This window comes from Canis lupus, chromosome 11, assembly GCF_048164855.1.
Source record: "Canis lupus baileyi chromosome 11, mCanLup2.hap1, whole genome shotgun sequence".
Classification (NCBI taxonomy): Eukaryota; Metazoa; Chordata; class Mammalia; order Carnivora; family Canidae; genus Canis; species Canis lupus.
In genome coordinates, this window is record NC_132848.1 from 48,569,989 (window position 1) to 48,586,999 (window position 17,011).

General features: G+C 43.0%; 1 protein-coding gene across 7 annotated transcripts in view; it reads right to left on the reverse strand.

Moving 5' to 3' along the window:
* Positions 1-17,011, reverse strand: part of THADA (THADA armadillo repeat containing) — a 332,010-nt gene that overhangs the window by 84,603 nt on the left and 230,396 nt on the right. The window lies entirely within an intron of this gene.

The following is a 17,011-nucleotide window of genomic DNA, read 5'->3' on the forward strand; positions in this document are numbered from 1 at the left end:
TCCTTGGTGTACTAATAATTCAGTACAAGTAGTAAAAAGAGAAGGGACAGATCTGGGTTTGAATATTGGCTTTGCCGCCTATTTCTGTGACCTGAGTCATATTCCTGACTTGTACAATGGGAACACTAATCACTGCGTAGTGAGTCACTGTGAGCTTCGGATGTGGCAGGGCAACCAGAAGGCCCGCCTCGCTGCTGGGCCGTGGCAGACACTCCCACAGTGTTTGTTCCCTGCCCTTGTCTGCTTCCAACCGGAGATTAGGGAATGGCACAAGTGTTCTGGCTAGGGAAATCGCATTTACTTGACCGCTAAACCCATCCTCCTCACTCTCTGCATTTTAACAGTTTTATACTTTCTCTAAAGTTTATTCCCACTCTAGCCTGAACTGCCCATATTCTAGGGCTGGCATATGCTCTCACATGAAAAGCGAATCAGATACTTCTGATTTTTATTTATTTTTTAAATTTTTATTTATTTATGATAGTCACAGAGAGAGAGAGAGAGAGAGAGAGAGAGAAGCAGAGACACAGGCAGAGGGAGAAGCAGGCTCCGTGCACTGGGAGCCCGACGTGGGATTCGATCCCGGGTCGCCAGGATCGCGCCCTGGGCCAAAGGCAGGCGCCAAACCGCTGCGCCACCCAGGGATCCCGAATCAGATACTTCTGACTTGAAACTGTCTTGTGTCAAAGTCTCTCCGTGGCTGACCTGTCTCATTTATGTCCTACTGACTTGCTTCCTCTATAGTTATCAGCTTGCTTCAACTCCTACCCTACCATGATTCCTAGTTTATATGTATACCTCACGCTTGGCCTAATTTCATACTGCACCTCGTTCTTTTTTTTTTTTTAAGATTTTATTGATTTATTCATGAGAGGCACACAGAGAGCAGAGACAGGCAGAGGGAGAAGCAGGCTTCTCAGAGGGAGCCCAATGCGGGACTCAATCCCCAGACTGGGATCACGCCTTGAGCTGAAGACAGATGCTCAACCACTGAGTCACCCAGGCATCCCCACCTAGCTCTTTTTTAAAAATTAGCTTTAAAAAATAGATAAATGTGCACATGGTATAAAAATAAGTCAGTACCAAAGGACATGCAGTGAAAATTAAGTTCTTTGCCATCCACTGTCCTCTACTCATATTCTGTTCCCTGGAAGGAACCACATTATTACTCAGTATGTCTTTTAGGCACATTCTGTTCATTTACAAGCATCTGTCTATAGCTACCTACTTGTTTATTTTTATAAAAATAGTAGTTTGCTATATACTAAGTTCTAGGCATTACTTTTTTCCACTTATATATATTCGATATCATTCCATTAAAAACAGAGATTTGCCTCATTTTTAAATGCCTGTAGACTGCTCTGTGTCACGGAGGTACCAATCCCCTTTTGAAATAATTTAGTTTATGATACTTTGCTAAAAACAATAAAGAATGTATATGTACATCAGTTTTGTGCATATAAATGAGTACTCAGGGGAGAAATTCCTAGAAGTTGAAGGGATGAATCAAGATATTTGCACATATAAAATTATGATAGATTTTAATAAGATGTTCTCCAAAGGGACTGTAACCAATTCATACTCTTACCAACAGCATGTAAGAATTCTAGTCTCCCACAACCTGACCAACACAGTGCACTATTAAACTTTTTTACTTTTACCAAGTGAAAAAAACATTATCTCATCATTTTAAGTTGCAACTATTTTGTTATAAGTGAAGTTGATCATCACTTTATATGCTTTTCAAAAAAGGTACTTGAACTTCTTTTTCTGTAAAATGTATTCAATTCCCTGTCCGTTATGTTGGTGGTGGTCTTCTCGTTGATTTGTAGGAGCTTGCTGTATATATTAAGGAAATGTACTCTTTGTCATATGTACTACAAATATTTTTGCAGTTTTGTCTTTCAACTTTATAGTTTTTATAATTCAAAAACATTTAGTCCTATACAGCCAAATATATTGGTATTTTTATTTCTGTCCCCTGGGTTTCATATCATGCTTACAAAGTCCAAACTTTCTTCAAAATTCTCTATATCCATATCCATATCTATATCTATACATATGTATATACACAGAATTTTCCCATATTTTCTTGTAGAACTTTACAGTTTCATTTTTTTCTTATTGTTGCTTAAAACTTTTATCTATTTGGAATTTTTATTCCGAATCCTACCCCTATCTTTTGTTTCTATCTAGTTTTTCCCAGGTCTCTCAATCCTAACTCCCTGTCCTTATTCTTCTACTCCCTATGAAAGGCCCACAGTTTATGAAAATTTCTTTAATGACATAATTTGCAATTCTGGCATTTCTACCATATAACAGGTAGGACTTCCCTCTGCCAAATAAAGGGCCACTCAAGAAACAAAGTGAGAAAAGCCAATGCTAGGGGTTAATGAATCATCAAATAGCTAGCACAGGGCTGAGTAAGTGGCCTGTGGATAGCAGAGAGAATCCCCTGAGCATCTAGCTTTGTGCTAAGTGCTGGGAAGTGAGGTCCATGAGTTGATTTCTGATCTCAGAGAATTCTGTCCATTTATGAAGACAAGAATAAGGTCAAGCTTTGTGACAGGATGTAAGGAGTGAAGAGAAAGAATATCAGGGTGGATTGGAGAAATGGGAAAGGTTAATAAAGATGTAATTCCAACTGAGCTGTGAAGGATGGAAAGATTTTAGCTAGATAAAGTTGATCAGGAAGGGCATTTTGAGAGGGGGCAATAGATATGGGAAGGAATTAGTCTGGCCTGTCTATGGACCCGGGAAGATCAGGATGGGAAGAATAGAGAATGTGTTGAAAAATAGGAACAAGAATAAGGCAGGCCAGGCCTTCAGAAGATGGGCTACTTCGTGCTAACTGGATGCTCCGTAGTGTAAAAATTGCACTGACTGCTCCCATGTGGCCTCAGAATCATAGCCTCTCCGATGTTTTTCTGTTGATAGAGCCATATAGAACCATGAAGGGAAATCTGGGGGAAGCTGGTTTGACTTTCAACTCTGATGAGGAGCTTCTGTGAGATTTTAGCTAAGTTCATATATTTTTTAGAATTTCTAAATGAATAGAGGAAAGGTTGGCAATCTTTAGAGCCCCCTGCCTGGTTAAAGTGTTTCTGCATCCTTTTTTGAACCTGGCATGGGCTGGTGACCTTGCTGGTCTCCTGGGAACACTTCGGGACCACTCTGATTGCCCCCATAATGGAAAGGCTCTGGGCCAAGTCTGATGTAGTCAATGAGATTGTGGGATGCTCCCTCAAATGCTGCTGCTTTTGATTCCAGGAAACAGAGATCTGGGGCCAGAAAGGAGTCCATCTATGGCTTTTCCTTTGAGACCAACTCAGACAGAAATTCTGGCTTGGAGTCCACTCTTCATGGCTCTACCCTCAAGGACGGCCACAGCCACAGCCACAGCCATAGCCACATAACATCCCTGTCTGGAGTCAGAATTGGGCCTCACTCTGAACTGGCTTCTAGGTCAGGAAAATAATTTTGTTCCCTTTCTTTTTCTCTCACTGTTACTTGATGTTTGTTCTGACTTGGAAATGGTACACTGTGAATTCAGGGTGAGCCAGAGGTTTGTTCTTGGTCTGTCAAGTCACTTTGATGATGGGAATAAAATCCTGGGGAACAGCAAGCCAGCTGGACAGGAAACCAACCCACAGGGTTTTGGTGGGCTTGGGGATTTTTTTTCTACCCCCAAATGGAAAAATCCTGGCATGGGACACAGTATAATAGAGATTTAGAGTGTTCTAAAAAAAAAAAAAAAATCAGAAGTGGTCGGGTCTAACAGATTGGTTGAAAAATGGCAGGGTCGTGGCTGTAGAAGGAGCAGCAGGATCCAGGTACTAGGAGAACAAAGTTTACATATATAAAATCAAACAAAGGGCTTGTTAAGAATCTTGCTTTCTTCCATTTTTTAAACCATTTGTCCCTTGACAAATACCTACCCGAGAACCTGATGAATCCACTTCTTGTCTCCAGAAATCTCTGAACTTCATTAAACCTCCTGCCCTCTCTCCTGGAAACTAGGGGGAGGGAGAAGGCAGGGCAGAGAGAGTAGGGCTTCCCAGACACATCCACAATGGCCCCAGTGTCTAGAGGACAGCAGGAGTTCCTGGGAAGTCTGTGATAAATTATTCACTTCTGTCCCTTCCGGAATCCCGGTGGCTGCAGAGCTTAACTGAGGCCCATTCATTCGGAAAACATTTACTGAGAGGCTACTGAGAGCTCAGGAATAGTGCCAGGCTTTGGAAATATGAAGATAAAATGATTCATGGACACAGTTACTGCCCTCAAGGAACTTAGAGTCCTGAATTGTGTTTTTCAAACTGTAGGTTATGACCCATTTTGTTGACTGTGAAATCAACTAGTGAATGGTGACCAGCATAACAGGGAGAAAGGAACTGAGAGAAAGAAGGGGAAGAGAGAGGTGAGGGGAAACAGAGAGGATCTGGGGCCACAAAGGAGGGAGGGAGCCAGATGGAAGAAAAGAGGGGCAGAGAGAGGGAGGAAAAGAGGAAGGGAAAAAAAAAAAAAAAAGAAAAGAGGAAGGGAAGGAGGGAGGGAGTGCATCAACTATAATCAGAGTGCATCAAAGCAGTCAAGTAAGTATTGTTTCCTTCACTTGTTGCTATAAAGTCCTTGCCTGAGATAAATTTTTAATAAATTATCTTTGGTGTTAGAGGTAAATAATTTATGAAATGTAATCATTTTAAGTAAAAAATTAAATTTTTTTTATTTTAAAGATTTTCTATTCATTCATGAGAGACACACAGAGAGAGGCAGAGACATAGGTAAAGGGAGAAGCAGGCTCCCTATACGGAGCCTGACATTAGAGTGGGTCACTCTAATCCCCAGAACCCTGGGATCATGACCTGAGCCAAAGGCAGATGCTCAACCACTGAGCCACCCGGGTATTCCTTTAAGTAAAAACGTTGACTGATTTGTTCTCCTTTCTTTTTCCTTTCCTGGTAATAAGCCATCCTGAATCATACTGAATGGTATCAACAGGGTTATGCTTGGTATCCAAAGTGATGGTGGGTATGTTGAAAGCAAACATTCCTGAACTGAAACGTGCTACAACTTGAGTAAATTCCCCTGTTGCATTTTTTTCTTACAGACTGTTCATATCTCATATAGATATTATCACAATTTCAAACTGTGCAAGATTTCTTATGTGTGTGCATATAGACACATATGGCATACATACACATTAGGTCATATGTAAAATGTATTTGTTTTGAGTGCCTGTCAAAAAACCTTGAAAGCCACTACTTTAGCAGGAGAAACATGCAACCAATCATGCTAGAGTACAAGGAGTTTGACACAGTAAAAATTAAGGATGGCTGAAGAGGGGACCTGCCCAGTCCTCCTGGTAAGTTAGGAAGTGACTTGGCCAAGAGCTGAAGAGTGAGGAGTCTGGGATAAGGAACATGGGCAGAGTGACCCCAGCAGAAGAAGTAGCAAGTCCAAAGACCAGGGTACATGACACGTTTGGAGAATAGTGAGAAGTACAAAGGGGATACGGAAGGGGAAGGACAATAGGAAATGATATAGTGAAACACTCAAAAGGAAAGCTTAGGAGTGACCTTTAAGGGTTCCAAAGCTCCAAAGGATTAAAGCCACCTGTGGGACCCCACTGGCCAAATCTACACAGCAAAGCGAGGATCCCCACTTACTAGTGTGAAGCTTGGTGGGTCCCCTAAAAGGGACAGAGGTCATTCTGGACACACTGTAGTCTTCCAGAAGCATTCACTGACATCTTCAGAGGGCTGGAGACAGCTGTTGTGACTTTAGGCTGCTAGTGTCTGTTAAGTCTCTATGTCAAGAGACTGTATCTGGACTTCAACAGAGTCAGGGTTTGAGGTCACTCTAATCCCCAGGGAATGACTCCCTCCAGAAACCTAATTAGACTTATGGCTTCACTTTATTAATCTAGAAACCCTTACTGAGCTCCATGGGGAATATCCTACCTGGGACAGAAAGGGAGAGAAAGGAGAAAGTTCTGGCCTTGCAGAATTTATGGCCTTGTGTGTGTGTGTGTACACAGAAAAAAAAAATGTACAAAAAAACAGAGGGAATGTCATGGAAGGAGGGGTCTGGAGACATGGAAGGATCTGGCCAGTGAAGGGAAAGAAGGAATCCAGGCAGGGGAGCTCACTGGAGCAGATACAATGGTAAGAACATGCTTGCCACATGCAAGGATGAATGAATACCAGAAAGTCTAACAAGTGCAGTTGATGAGCTTAATGGCTTAGAATGACTCTGGAGCTGGAGTCCTAGCAGGGGCTCATCGTAGCCCATTGCAGGCTCTAATCCTGGCCCCCACCCATGCTCACTCCTACTTAGACCACTACTGTTGTTCTCAACCATGACGATGAGCAGAAAGCACTAGCTGCCTCTTTTCAGGGAGCCAGCAATGGAGTTAATGATGCGATATCCTGGGGACTACTACCAGGCACCGAATAGGCTGGGAAGAAGAAAACCAGAAAAAGAGAAAGAAAGTAGGTGGGGAGAAGGAAGGTAGGTGGGGAGCAGGGGGGGAGAAGGTAGGGGAGTAGTGGGGGAAGGGGCAAGAAAAGACTGATGAGAGAGGGAAGGTGGTAGTAGAAAGAAAGGGGGAGTCAACAGTCTGGAACATGTTCCCATATCCTGCCACGAACCCCAGACTTGACACATGTCCAGCCACACCACATCCTTTATTCAAAGTTCACTTCAAAACCTGCCCTCTAGGAAAACTTTTCCTGACTAACCAACAGAAAACAGCCTCCAAGGACAATCTGAATGGCTGACTTGACACAGGGTGTTTGGTTGACCTTCCTTTGGTCTCCCATGGATCAAGATGGCCATCTTTGCAATCCTAGGCAGTTCTCGTCCCTGCAATGGTAGCTGCCCACAACAGCATCAGAGCTGCCTCTCTTTACATTTGAATATAAAAGGAAGAGCTGTTGTGGGTTCGGAGCCAGGAGGTACTTCTTTGATGCAGGCCACATTAAGTCATGTAAATATGGAAGTGTAAATTAAATAAAAAAGAACCTCTCTCTCCCTTCTCATTTCCATTTTTACCACAGCCCCCAGCCAAGCAACCATCACATGGCATTCTTGGAGAAACAATAGGGGATTTGTTTAAACCAAGATGCCAAATGGTCATGAATTGCAGAATATATATTTTTAAACAAGTTATTTTCCCCCACTGTAACATCCAGAATTTAGATCTGCACTCGGAGCCAGCTGGCAGCGGCATGCAGGGTCTGGCTGGCTACCCAGGACTGCTCATTTACCTTGCCCTCCCCAGAGGGGGTGTGACGGCAGAGCTGCATTTTTATGGTATGCTCCAACTTCCATCCAGCCTTCCTCGGTCTGGAGCTTTGCAAGTGTTTATACTCACACCCACATGGAGAAGCTGCCCCGTGGCTCTCCTACTTGAATTTTCCTTTTAAAGTGAAGCCATCTTCATGCCCTGCTCTGGTGGTTGACCAATTTATAGGGAACTGAGTTGCCTATGCCCAAAGCAAGAGACCAGGAGCTGTGAGTCTGTCCAGAAAGGGACCAAATATCCTAGCCATCTGCTACAGTGTAACTGGGGCTTCCCCTGGAAAAGCAGCTTTTGTTCCAGGGTATGGAATCTGTGAAAACAGGGCCCTGACCCCTTTACCAGGGTTCTGGGTAGGCACTCGACAAAGCCCAGGTTGTCTGTAGAAGGCACCAGGGCACTTCATAGGTCAGGGTCCAGACCATAGCTGCCTCTGCTTCCCTGGCAAAACCGCTGCTCAAGAGGAAACCCACAACCTCAAGGCCAAAGCTTTGCCTTTTCCCTCTATTAAGGCTCACCTGCCTTTTCAGAGGACCCTCAGGGAGCCTCCCACACCCCCCCAAGAGGCCCTCATATTTTTCCGTCTTTCTATTAGGCATCTTTTTCTCATTAATGTACTAACACTCAAGTTATGTGCAGAGAATGAGGAAAAAGAGACCTTGTGTGGGGCTTGGGATTTGTTCAAAGCCTGGGGAAATCGTTTTAGAGGGTGTATGTTTTTTATTCCTTTTATGAGAGATGCATGTTTCCCCCCCTCTGTGACTTGTTTAAAAGTAAAGTTTAATATGCTGCCAGAGAAATTGCTGGTTAATAACTTAATAAGCTATGTGCTAGGAATTATGGGAGAAAAGTAGTATCCAAGAAAACTTTTATTGTACAGTTTGGGACTTGGAGGATATATAGCTTCAGTTATTATATAAAATGCTAACAGAAGTCCCCTTTCTTTTCAAACCTTACTTTCTCCCCAGGATTATAAAAAAAGGATAAATAAGTGAGGCGAATGAAAACTTCTGGAAGCTGCATCAGAAATCTGTATGCAGATCACAAGGTGAGAATTTCCAACAGCCCAGTCAACAGAACTGTGCTAATGTGAACCTGGCACAGCACATACTTGGAAATTAGCCCTGGCAATAATAGTAATACTGATAATAATAATAATAATAATAATAATAATAATAATATCAACTGCCTTTTATTAGAAGTTTTGTCTTCAAAAAATGTTCCTACCTTATCTTTACAAAATTCTTAAGAGGGGGGATCCCTGGGTGGCGCAGCGGTTTGGCGCCTGCCTTTGGCCCAGGGCGCGATCCTGGAGACCCGGGATCGAATCCCACATCGGGCTCCCGGTGCATGGAGCCTGCTTCTCCCTCTGCCTATGTCTCTGCCCCTCTCTCTCTCTCTCTCTCTCTCTGTGACTATCATAAATAAATTAAAATAAAAAATTCTTAAGAGGGAAGAAAAATAGGCATTATTATTCCCATTTTTTACATATCAACAGAGTAGCTCATATAGCTCAAGTGACCTACCCAAGATTAGGGCAAAAAACAAGAATAGAATCAAGGTATTTTATTTTATTTTATTTTATTTATTTTATTTTAATTTTTTAGAATCAAGGTTTTCTTGACAAATTGTATCTATGTGTCCCAAACACAATCAGATGAAAAGTGAGCCGCTTTGCCAAACAATGAGAGTATTTTGGTTTGCAGCCACATGCTGTGGTGTTATGTCCCGTAGCCAGTCTGGTGAAAAGCAAGGGCTCCGAGCACAGCTGTTCCTGTGAGGCCAACATAAAGGCCTGTTTTCAACATGGCTGATTATGTTGATAAAGACTTAATTATCTGACAATAGATATTTCCTCTATTTGCTTAGCTCTTCCATACTCTCACACTCATTACTCACCATGTTCCTCCTTGCCCACATTGGTGTCCCACTGTCATTTTACGGGTTCCCACTGTACAGATTAAAAACTGAGTCCCCAGGACGCCTGGGTATATCAGTGGTTGATCCTCTGCCTTCAGCTCAGGGCGTGATCCCAGGGTCTTGGGATTGAGTCCCGGATCAGGTTCTCCATGAGGAAGCTGCTTCTCCCTCTGCCTATGTCTCCTCTCTGTCTCTCATGAATAAATAAATAAAATCTTTAAAAAACAAACAAACAAACAAACAAAAAACTGAGTCCCCATGAAATGGCTGGCCCCACACGGTTGGTTTGAGCTGAATAGGGCCCAGAACTCAGACCTGCTATATAACCTTGAGTATACTCCGCCTCTCCTCAACTTCAACAGGATGCATACACAGGTTAGAGCTTTTCCATTTGCCAAGTCCCTCTCAAAGTGCCCCCTCCTATGGTCACCCAGAAACACAAGGCCTTTGGGTTCAGCCAGGGAGCCCTGGAGTAAGCTCCCGATACTGCGCGGCGAAAGTGTTATTTCCAGAGGTGTGCAGGCCAGTCCTATCACCAAGGAACCCTGGGTATCACTGGCAGCTGAGAGGGAGGTAGGAAGGATAGTGAGGCTCGGGAGGTTTCTCTTAAAGCTGCTCCTTTGGTCCATTCTTATAAGACCAGTCCAAAACCCCTCCTGGAGGCAGCCTGAGGTCTGGCTGCATAGGACAAACATACCGCAGTTGAGTCGGCTCAATATAAGGGCAGAGAAGCAGGAGGCCAAGTGAGGTATAAAGAAGCACTCCTGCCAGGTCTACGTGTTGCCTGAAAGCCTGCCTTCAGAGCTACTGACTTCAGTTAAGAGTACTGTCTCCAAAGATCACTACTGAAAAACAGCTGTATGATCCAGGGGAATTAACTTGTTTACATATTAGAACTTAGTAACACATTAGCATGATTCATTGGTCAGATCAGGTGGCAGTGGCAGTCATCTAGCTGAGAATAGATTTCTAAGGGAAGAGGACCTAATAGCTAACTTTAGATGGCAAGGAGGTCTAGAGCATGGGTCCCTGTCCAAGAAGGGCAGTTCCCAGAGAGAGCCCAAGGGCATTGGGTTGCAGGATATGCTATGAGTATGATCAGGCCACAGCTGAAGAAGGAAGTGGATCAAGAGGCAAAAAGCAAATTTGCTATTTATGCCCAACTTGGGCCATCTCCAGAATCAGTCACATCTGTCAAAAAGGAAGAAGTCACTTGCCCTCTTGTACCATTCCTCATCTATAAATACTGGTTTGGATTAGATTCCTATTTTGAAATAGGAAGTCATGATGCTCCTCTTAGTCCCTTTTGGGGGACCCCAATGGGTGAAAGGCCATGTGGATGGGCCTCCAGGCCCCCATCCCAGCTTGCACCACAGGTGTCATCTTCAACATCTTGAACGTCCTCTTATGCTTCTATTTGAAGAAAGGATTCCACTGACTAGATAGATGATATCTAAATTTCCTTCCTGCTATCAATTCTGTGGCTCACTGGTTCTCTTGGCAATGCTGAGAAGACAACAGCCAGGCAGTCCAAAATGCACACAAGCAACAGCTCTACTCTCATCACCAGCTGCCCAGGCAGGTAATAGGGGCTTCCCAGTGACAGAGTTGGTAGATGGTTACTAGGGAGCTTTTGCTAACCACCAGGAGGGGCTGGAAATTTTGTTGATCGCTGGGAGAGACTGCAAAGATTTAATACTTTGAGATACACTCCCCAGTGTATCTCATGTGCATGGCGAGAGCAGTGTATTTACTAGTATAAGCCTGAGCTTACTGACTTCCTCTTAACTCTTGGATCAAATCCAAATTCCTCTGGCTGACATTTAAGGCCTGCCACAACTGGTCTCTTATCAAATCTTGTACTGCTCTCCGAAACATAGCATGTCTTCTGCAGCTCTATCCCCTCACTGGCACACAATATATCCCATGTATTCCCCGCAGTATGTCCTCGCACATGTTGTCCACAATCTTGACATGTTCTTTTCCTACCATGTTGGGTGTTTCCAAATCACACCAATGCTCTAGGACCCATTTTAAATACTCAACTCCCCTAGAAAGCAAAGCGTTCCCTGACTATTCCAGTCTACATTCTTCCCTGAATTCTTGACTTTCTCTATGTACTACAGCATTAGAACTTCTTTAAGCATGTCACTGTTGGTTGTTTCACACGGATAAGCTCTCCTTTCAACTAGACTAAATTATCACTAAACTCTGACAATAGAGACTCCATTATAAATGCCTAAAGTGGTTCCCACAACACTGAGCACCGTGCTAAGATTCCTTCCTTTGTACTTGGGCAATGAGACCTTCACAATTTATTTAGCAACACAGACTATTGGTCTAAACTCACTCATTCTCCAATATAAGAAAATTAACCTTAACTAATAATTACATCTCACCCAGCCTTTAAAGACTTTTTCCTCCTCCTCGAAGACTTCCTTGGCACCCTGACCCCACAAGCTGGCTCCTGCAACACACTCTGACCTCATTTCAGAATTTACCAGATTCTTACTTGTTTACAGTTAATTCAATCCATACCTGTCTTATTCACATGGTTTTTGAAATAGGGACGATACCATTAATCTCTATATTCCCCACTGTGTTTACTACATTGCTTTGTACTATTTGCGAATCTAAACTGGCTCAAATTCATTGGGAATGGTTCCATGCGTTGATTTATCCAAAAGATGGAACATGTTACATGCTAAAGGAAAAAAATAAGCCACTATGTTATTGTTTTACATAATATTATGAAAATGTGTTGAGGACACTTAAAGCTTGCGTTCTTTTGCAAGCTGGGCAATGACAACATTGCCCAAATCTTCCAACAGCAATACCTCCATAAGCCAACAGCTACAAGTGGAGCAAAACAGATATTTCTGAGTCCTTTATCAAATTAATTGCCATTTCCAGGTTAGGTCTGCAGATTTCTATATTTAAAAACTAGAAAGCATCAGCAGTTGGCAGCAGAAGTCTTGATGTGTAGTTGCATGAAAAGACTATTTTTATTTCTCACTGTAATATGAAGAAGCTTTGATCTTGGGCAACTTGCTCAAAGGCTCAGTTTAATATATTGATCTCTTGTGACTACTTTCACCTGACTAGTTTCCATAAGCTCAGCCTGTCAACAAGAAATACCTCATATATTCTCAAGCTTCACTTCTTCTCAAACACCTTATCCCTTCAAGCCTTGACATATTTTTAAAAGGAATAGCTAATGAAGAAAATGTTTTGCACCTTGTCCATTGGTTTGGGTTGAAATGCGCTAACTTAATGGTTCTTTCTGTTTTTAAAAAATACAAACAGGATCTCATCCCGAGATATCTTGACCTTAGTATTTCTGAGAAGTCTGAAAGAGAAGTGAACAAATGTCAACAAGCTTGGGTCTAAAATACACCAACTTCATTTCTCTCATCCTTCAAGTATGCATAAGGCTCAAGGAGACTGTCGAGCTGGAGGACTCAGAGTGGTCCTAACAGGAATCTCCCTCCCCCATAAAATCTGGGGGTTGAAAGAAAAGCAATTTTAAAAAAGAGGAGGTGGGAGGGGAGTACTGGGAAAACTTTTATTTTGAAAGGAAAAAAAAGAAAGAAAAAGAACGAAGAAGAAATAAACCAAAAAAGCAAAACCCAACCCCCAGCAATGCCTGGAAACTTGCTATGTAACCAATCATCCCTGTTCAGACTTGCTTTCCTTACAGTTTTGGCAGGGACCACAAATGATAGCCTTAAAATGCCACATGAACATCAGAATATTTTAGCAATCCTTCTCGACGGGATTCATTTCAGAGGCATGGGAGAGAAACAGCAACCTGCAGCTGTGGCAAAGGGCTGAGACCTCTCTTTATTTTGAGCAGTTGCGAAAGGAGGACCTCTTCCTTCAGGAGGGGAGCAGCCCAGGAGGCACGAAGGGTTTGGGAAGGGTGAAGGACAGTGGGAAAACGAAATGAGACCTAAACCCCAGTGTTTCTGCTTGGGAGGTGCAGTCTCTTGTGGGAATCGATCTGGCGGTTAGAACATAGATGCTGTGTTCAGCTGTGAGGCAAAACAGAATCCCAAACCAGAGCTTCTGCAGCTGGCCACAGACCCCCCTGGGGGCAGGACTGGGATTGCTGCACAAAAGCCAGTCCTAGCTTTGTCTCTATAAGCATATTTTCCTCAAGCATTTAAATCCTAGGACTTTAAGGAGCTTACCACTCCTCTTAGTTGGGCCCAGTAACTAAGAGAGGAAATGGGGAGACAATGAGAGTATGGAGAAGGGGGTGGACAGGGAAGGAGATATACAAATGGCTAGAGGTATGTACTGGAAAGGTGGAGGAGTGGACGAGTTGCCCGTGGAGGAGTAAATAGAGGGTGTCAGGAGCACTGATGGAGGGAAGCTGTATCAGGAAGTGGAAGGATCATATAGCTAATATTTTTGGCAAATGAGAATTACCTTGGGGTAACAAATCATTAGTTCTAATACAAAGAGATCTTCAACAAACATTAACGTCCTGCACCATTTATGCTCCCCATCAGGACTGTTTACTAAAAAATGTGTTGCCAAGGTTGCTTTCCTTGTAACCTTGGGGATTGTTCTTGTATTCCTGAGAGCCTGTTTTTCTCATTCGAGTATCAGCCTGTTATTTTCAAAATGATACTACTCTCTGCATGCCAATAAACATTGGTCCTACCCTAGGCACTGAGGCCACTGGGATGGCTGCCAGGACAAGGGAGGTGGGCTCCCCATTGGAAGTGCAGAAGCCATGCAGCCCTTCTGTGCAGGGCATCCCAGGTGGATGGGGAAAGAATTCTGCATCCACACCTTCAGTGGTCTTAGTCTTCTCCTTTGTACCCAAGCTCCAGCCTTTGAGAATGTGGGTGTGAAGGTGGGAGTATTTCAAAGGGGCACAGTCTGATGATCACAGTGACCCCTGGCCCTTACAATATGTACCGTGTCCCCGAACCAGCAGCATCAGAAGTACATGAGAACTCATCAGAAATGCAAGATCTTAGTCACCATCTCAGACCTACTGAATGAGAGTCTTCATTTTAAGCAGATCCCCAGGTGATTCATGGGCACATTAAGGTCTGAGAAGCACTGTTCTAGACAATGCTTAAGCTTTGACATTCAAAAGCCTTGACATAAAAACACTGGACAGATGGAGGTGGCTGGAGGGGAGCAGGGAGAGGGCAGTAGAAAGAGCCTCTCAAAGATCAGGGAAGAAGTCCTCAACAAATGTTAATTGTTATCAGATAGGATCTTACCCCTGCCCTGGTAGGCTGTGTGGAAATGAACAAATCTCTCAACCTCTCTGGGCTGCACTTTCCCATATGCATGCCGATGGGAGTAGACTGCAAGAAACTTCATGATTCCTTCTAGTTCTAAAGTTCTGGGTCTATGATTCAATTTGATAAGACTCTGTTTTGTTGCCTTCTCTACACTGAAGTTTGGTTTTAATAGACAGGTGTAGTATTTAATACAGCCTGGCATACAGTGGGGCTCGGTAAGTATTTGTTGAATGGAGTGATACAGATATGAGTCTATTCTCTTCAAGCCTCACCTCAAAAACAAAATGAGCCATAAGCTTCCAGGACGGTAGACCACACTAGAGTATGAGATCTAACTTCTCAGGGCAACTGACATAACTTAAAATACCTTGCTAAGGCAGCTTTTAAGTAATCTACCTCGGAAATTCACTCATACATGAAACTACACAGCGGTGTGGCCCCCCTTACTGGCCCATCTGTGGAACAAAAGTGTTAACCACCGTATCTCCTCGGTAGCAGACTAGAGGGATGGTTTTTCTCGAATGAGTCTGTGTCTGCGGCCTCAGAAGAAAAATCCAACTGTGCTCTAACATGGCTGCTATTTCACTCAATGCTCATCCTTCCTCTTCTGGCTCAAGGAGATGGGAGACACAAGAATGCATAAGAACACCTCAGTAGTTCTCAATCTGACTGCATTTTAGAATCTCCTGGTGAATTTTAAAACTACCAGTCCTTGGGTCACACCCTCAACCAAAAAAAATCAGAAATTCTGGAGGTGGAACCTGGCATTCGGTTTAAAGACCTCTTCAGATGATTCTAATATGTAGCCATCAGCATTAAGAACTACTGCCTGGAGCAAAAACTCACTGTCGCCAATCTGGGTACTTAATAAATGCCAATACCTGGAGACACAAACTCCAGAACTCTTTCCATCTTGTAAAACTACAACTCTATGCCTATTAAACACTATCTCCTCATTCCCTCTCCCCCACCCCTGGCAACCACCATTCTATTTTCTGTCTCCAAGAATGTGACTACTCTTGGGACCTCACATAAGTGGAATCATGCAGGATTTGTCTTTTTGTGACTGGCTTATTTTACTTAGCATGAGGTCCTCAAGGTCCATCCATGTGGTAGCCTGTGTCAGGATTTCCTTCCTTTTTAAGGCTGAATAATATTATGTTGCCCATAAATGCCACATTGTTTACCTGTTCAACCATCAATGGACACTCAGGTTATGTCTACCTTCTGGCTCTTGTGAATAATGCAGCCATGAACATAGGTGTACAAATATCTCTTCGAAACTGCTCTTAATTAATTTAGGTCTATCCCCAGAAGTAGAATTGCTAGGTCATATGGTAATGCTATTTTTAATATTTTGAGGAAATGCCATCTTATTTTCCATAGTAGCTATACCACAAAGAGTTTTTTTAATAATGATGGCAAACACTGTCATGAACTATTAAGTGAAAAAAGTGAGCTCTTCTACGTACAGCAAAACTACAACTATGTTAAAAAAAAAAAGGCACAGGCAAAAAGATGAAATAAGTGTATATGTAAAACTGAAACTAGTAATAGTGGCTTCCACTGGATGTTGGTAAGAGCAGACTTATATTCTCTTCCTTCCCAAATTTCATACTTGCCTAATTTTCTATGATAAGTATATGCTACAGTGACAACCAAGAAAAAAAAAAGAGAAAAAAATTTTAGTAGGCCCTATTTTTCTTCCTGGTCATCACATCATCCATTGCACTTAGTCTGAGGTTCACTTAGTCCACTGCATTTATCTGAAGAGTCCACTGCATTTATCTGACAGAAAGTGCACACACACACACTTCTCCCTTTTAGAACCAAAATGAGTTCTGAAAACTTTTAAGCCCAATATAATAATAATTCCAACTCTTGATCTAAATAATAAGTCTTTTCTCCTCTTAGTTCTATTTGACAGGACTTTCAAAAAGTCCAGCCTATTTAGGCAGGGTCTATGGTCCAGCTGGGGAGGTAGGGCTGAAATCTGCTGTTAGCAAGGGTGGCCCAGGGGGTCAGGCTGGGTGGCTGCCGAGTGCCCTCACTGGGTGCCCGCAGCCAGCCTCCCCAGGCCCGCCACCGACCTCTCTGTGCACTCCGCTTGTGGCCTGGGTCAGCTTCGTTTTCCTTCAGTAGTTGTTAAACTGTCTTTACACCATAAGAGAGACACTGACCTGAACTGAGGAGGGAGGGATGGAGGAAAAGGGGAAGGAAGGAACAAGAAGGATTAATGAGCTGATTTCCATAAAGGCTTTGACATTTTGGAATGAAAAGCGGCCTGTAAGAGCAGAAGCCCAGGCCTCTACTCAGGCCATGTTGCCAGCTGGCCGTTCATCACCAAAAATTCCCCCAACAACTTCAGGGCTATTGCTTAACCACCTCATATAAATCCCAATTAATCTTGCAAAGTCAAAACATAAATATATGACAAAAGTCTTTATTTTATGTGCCCTCAATTTCAGGGTCAAAATTTTAAAAACCAAATTGGTTATCCAATGGCTCCAATGACATT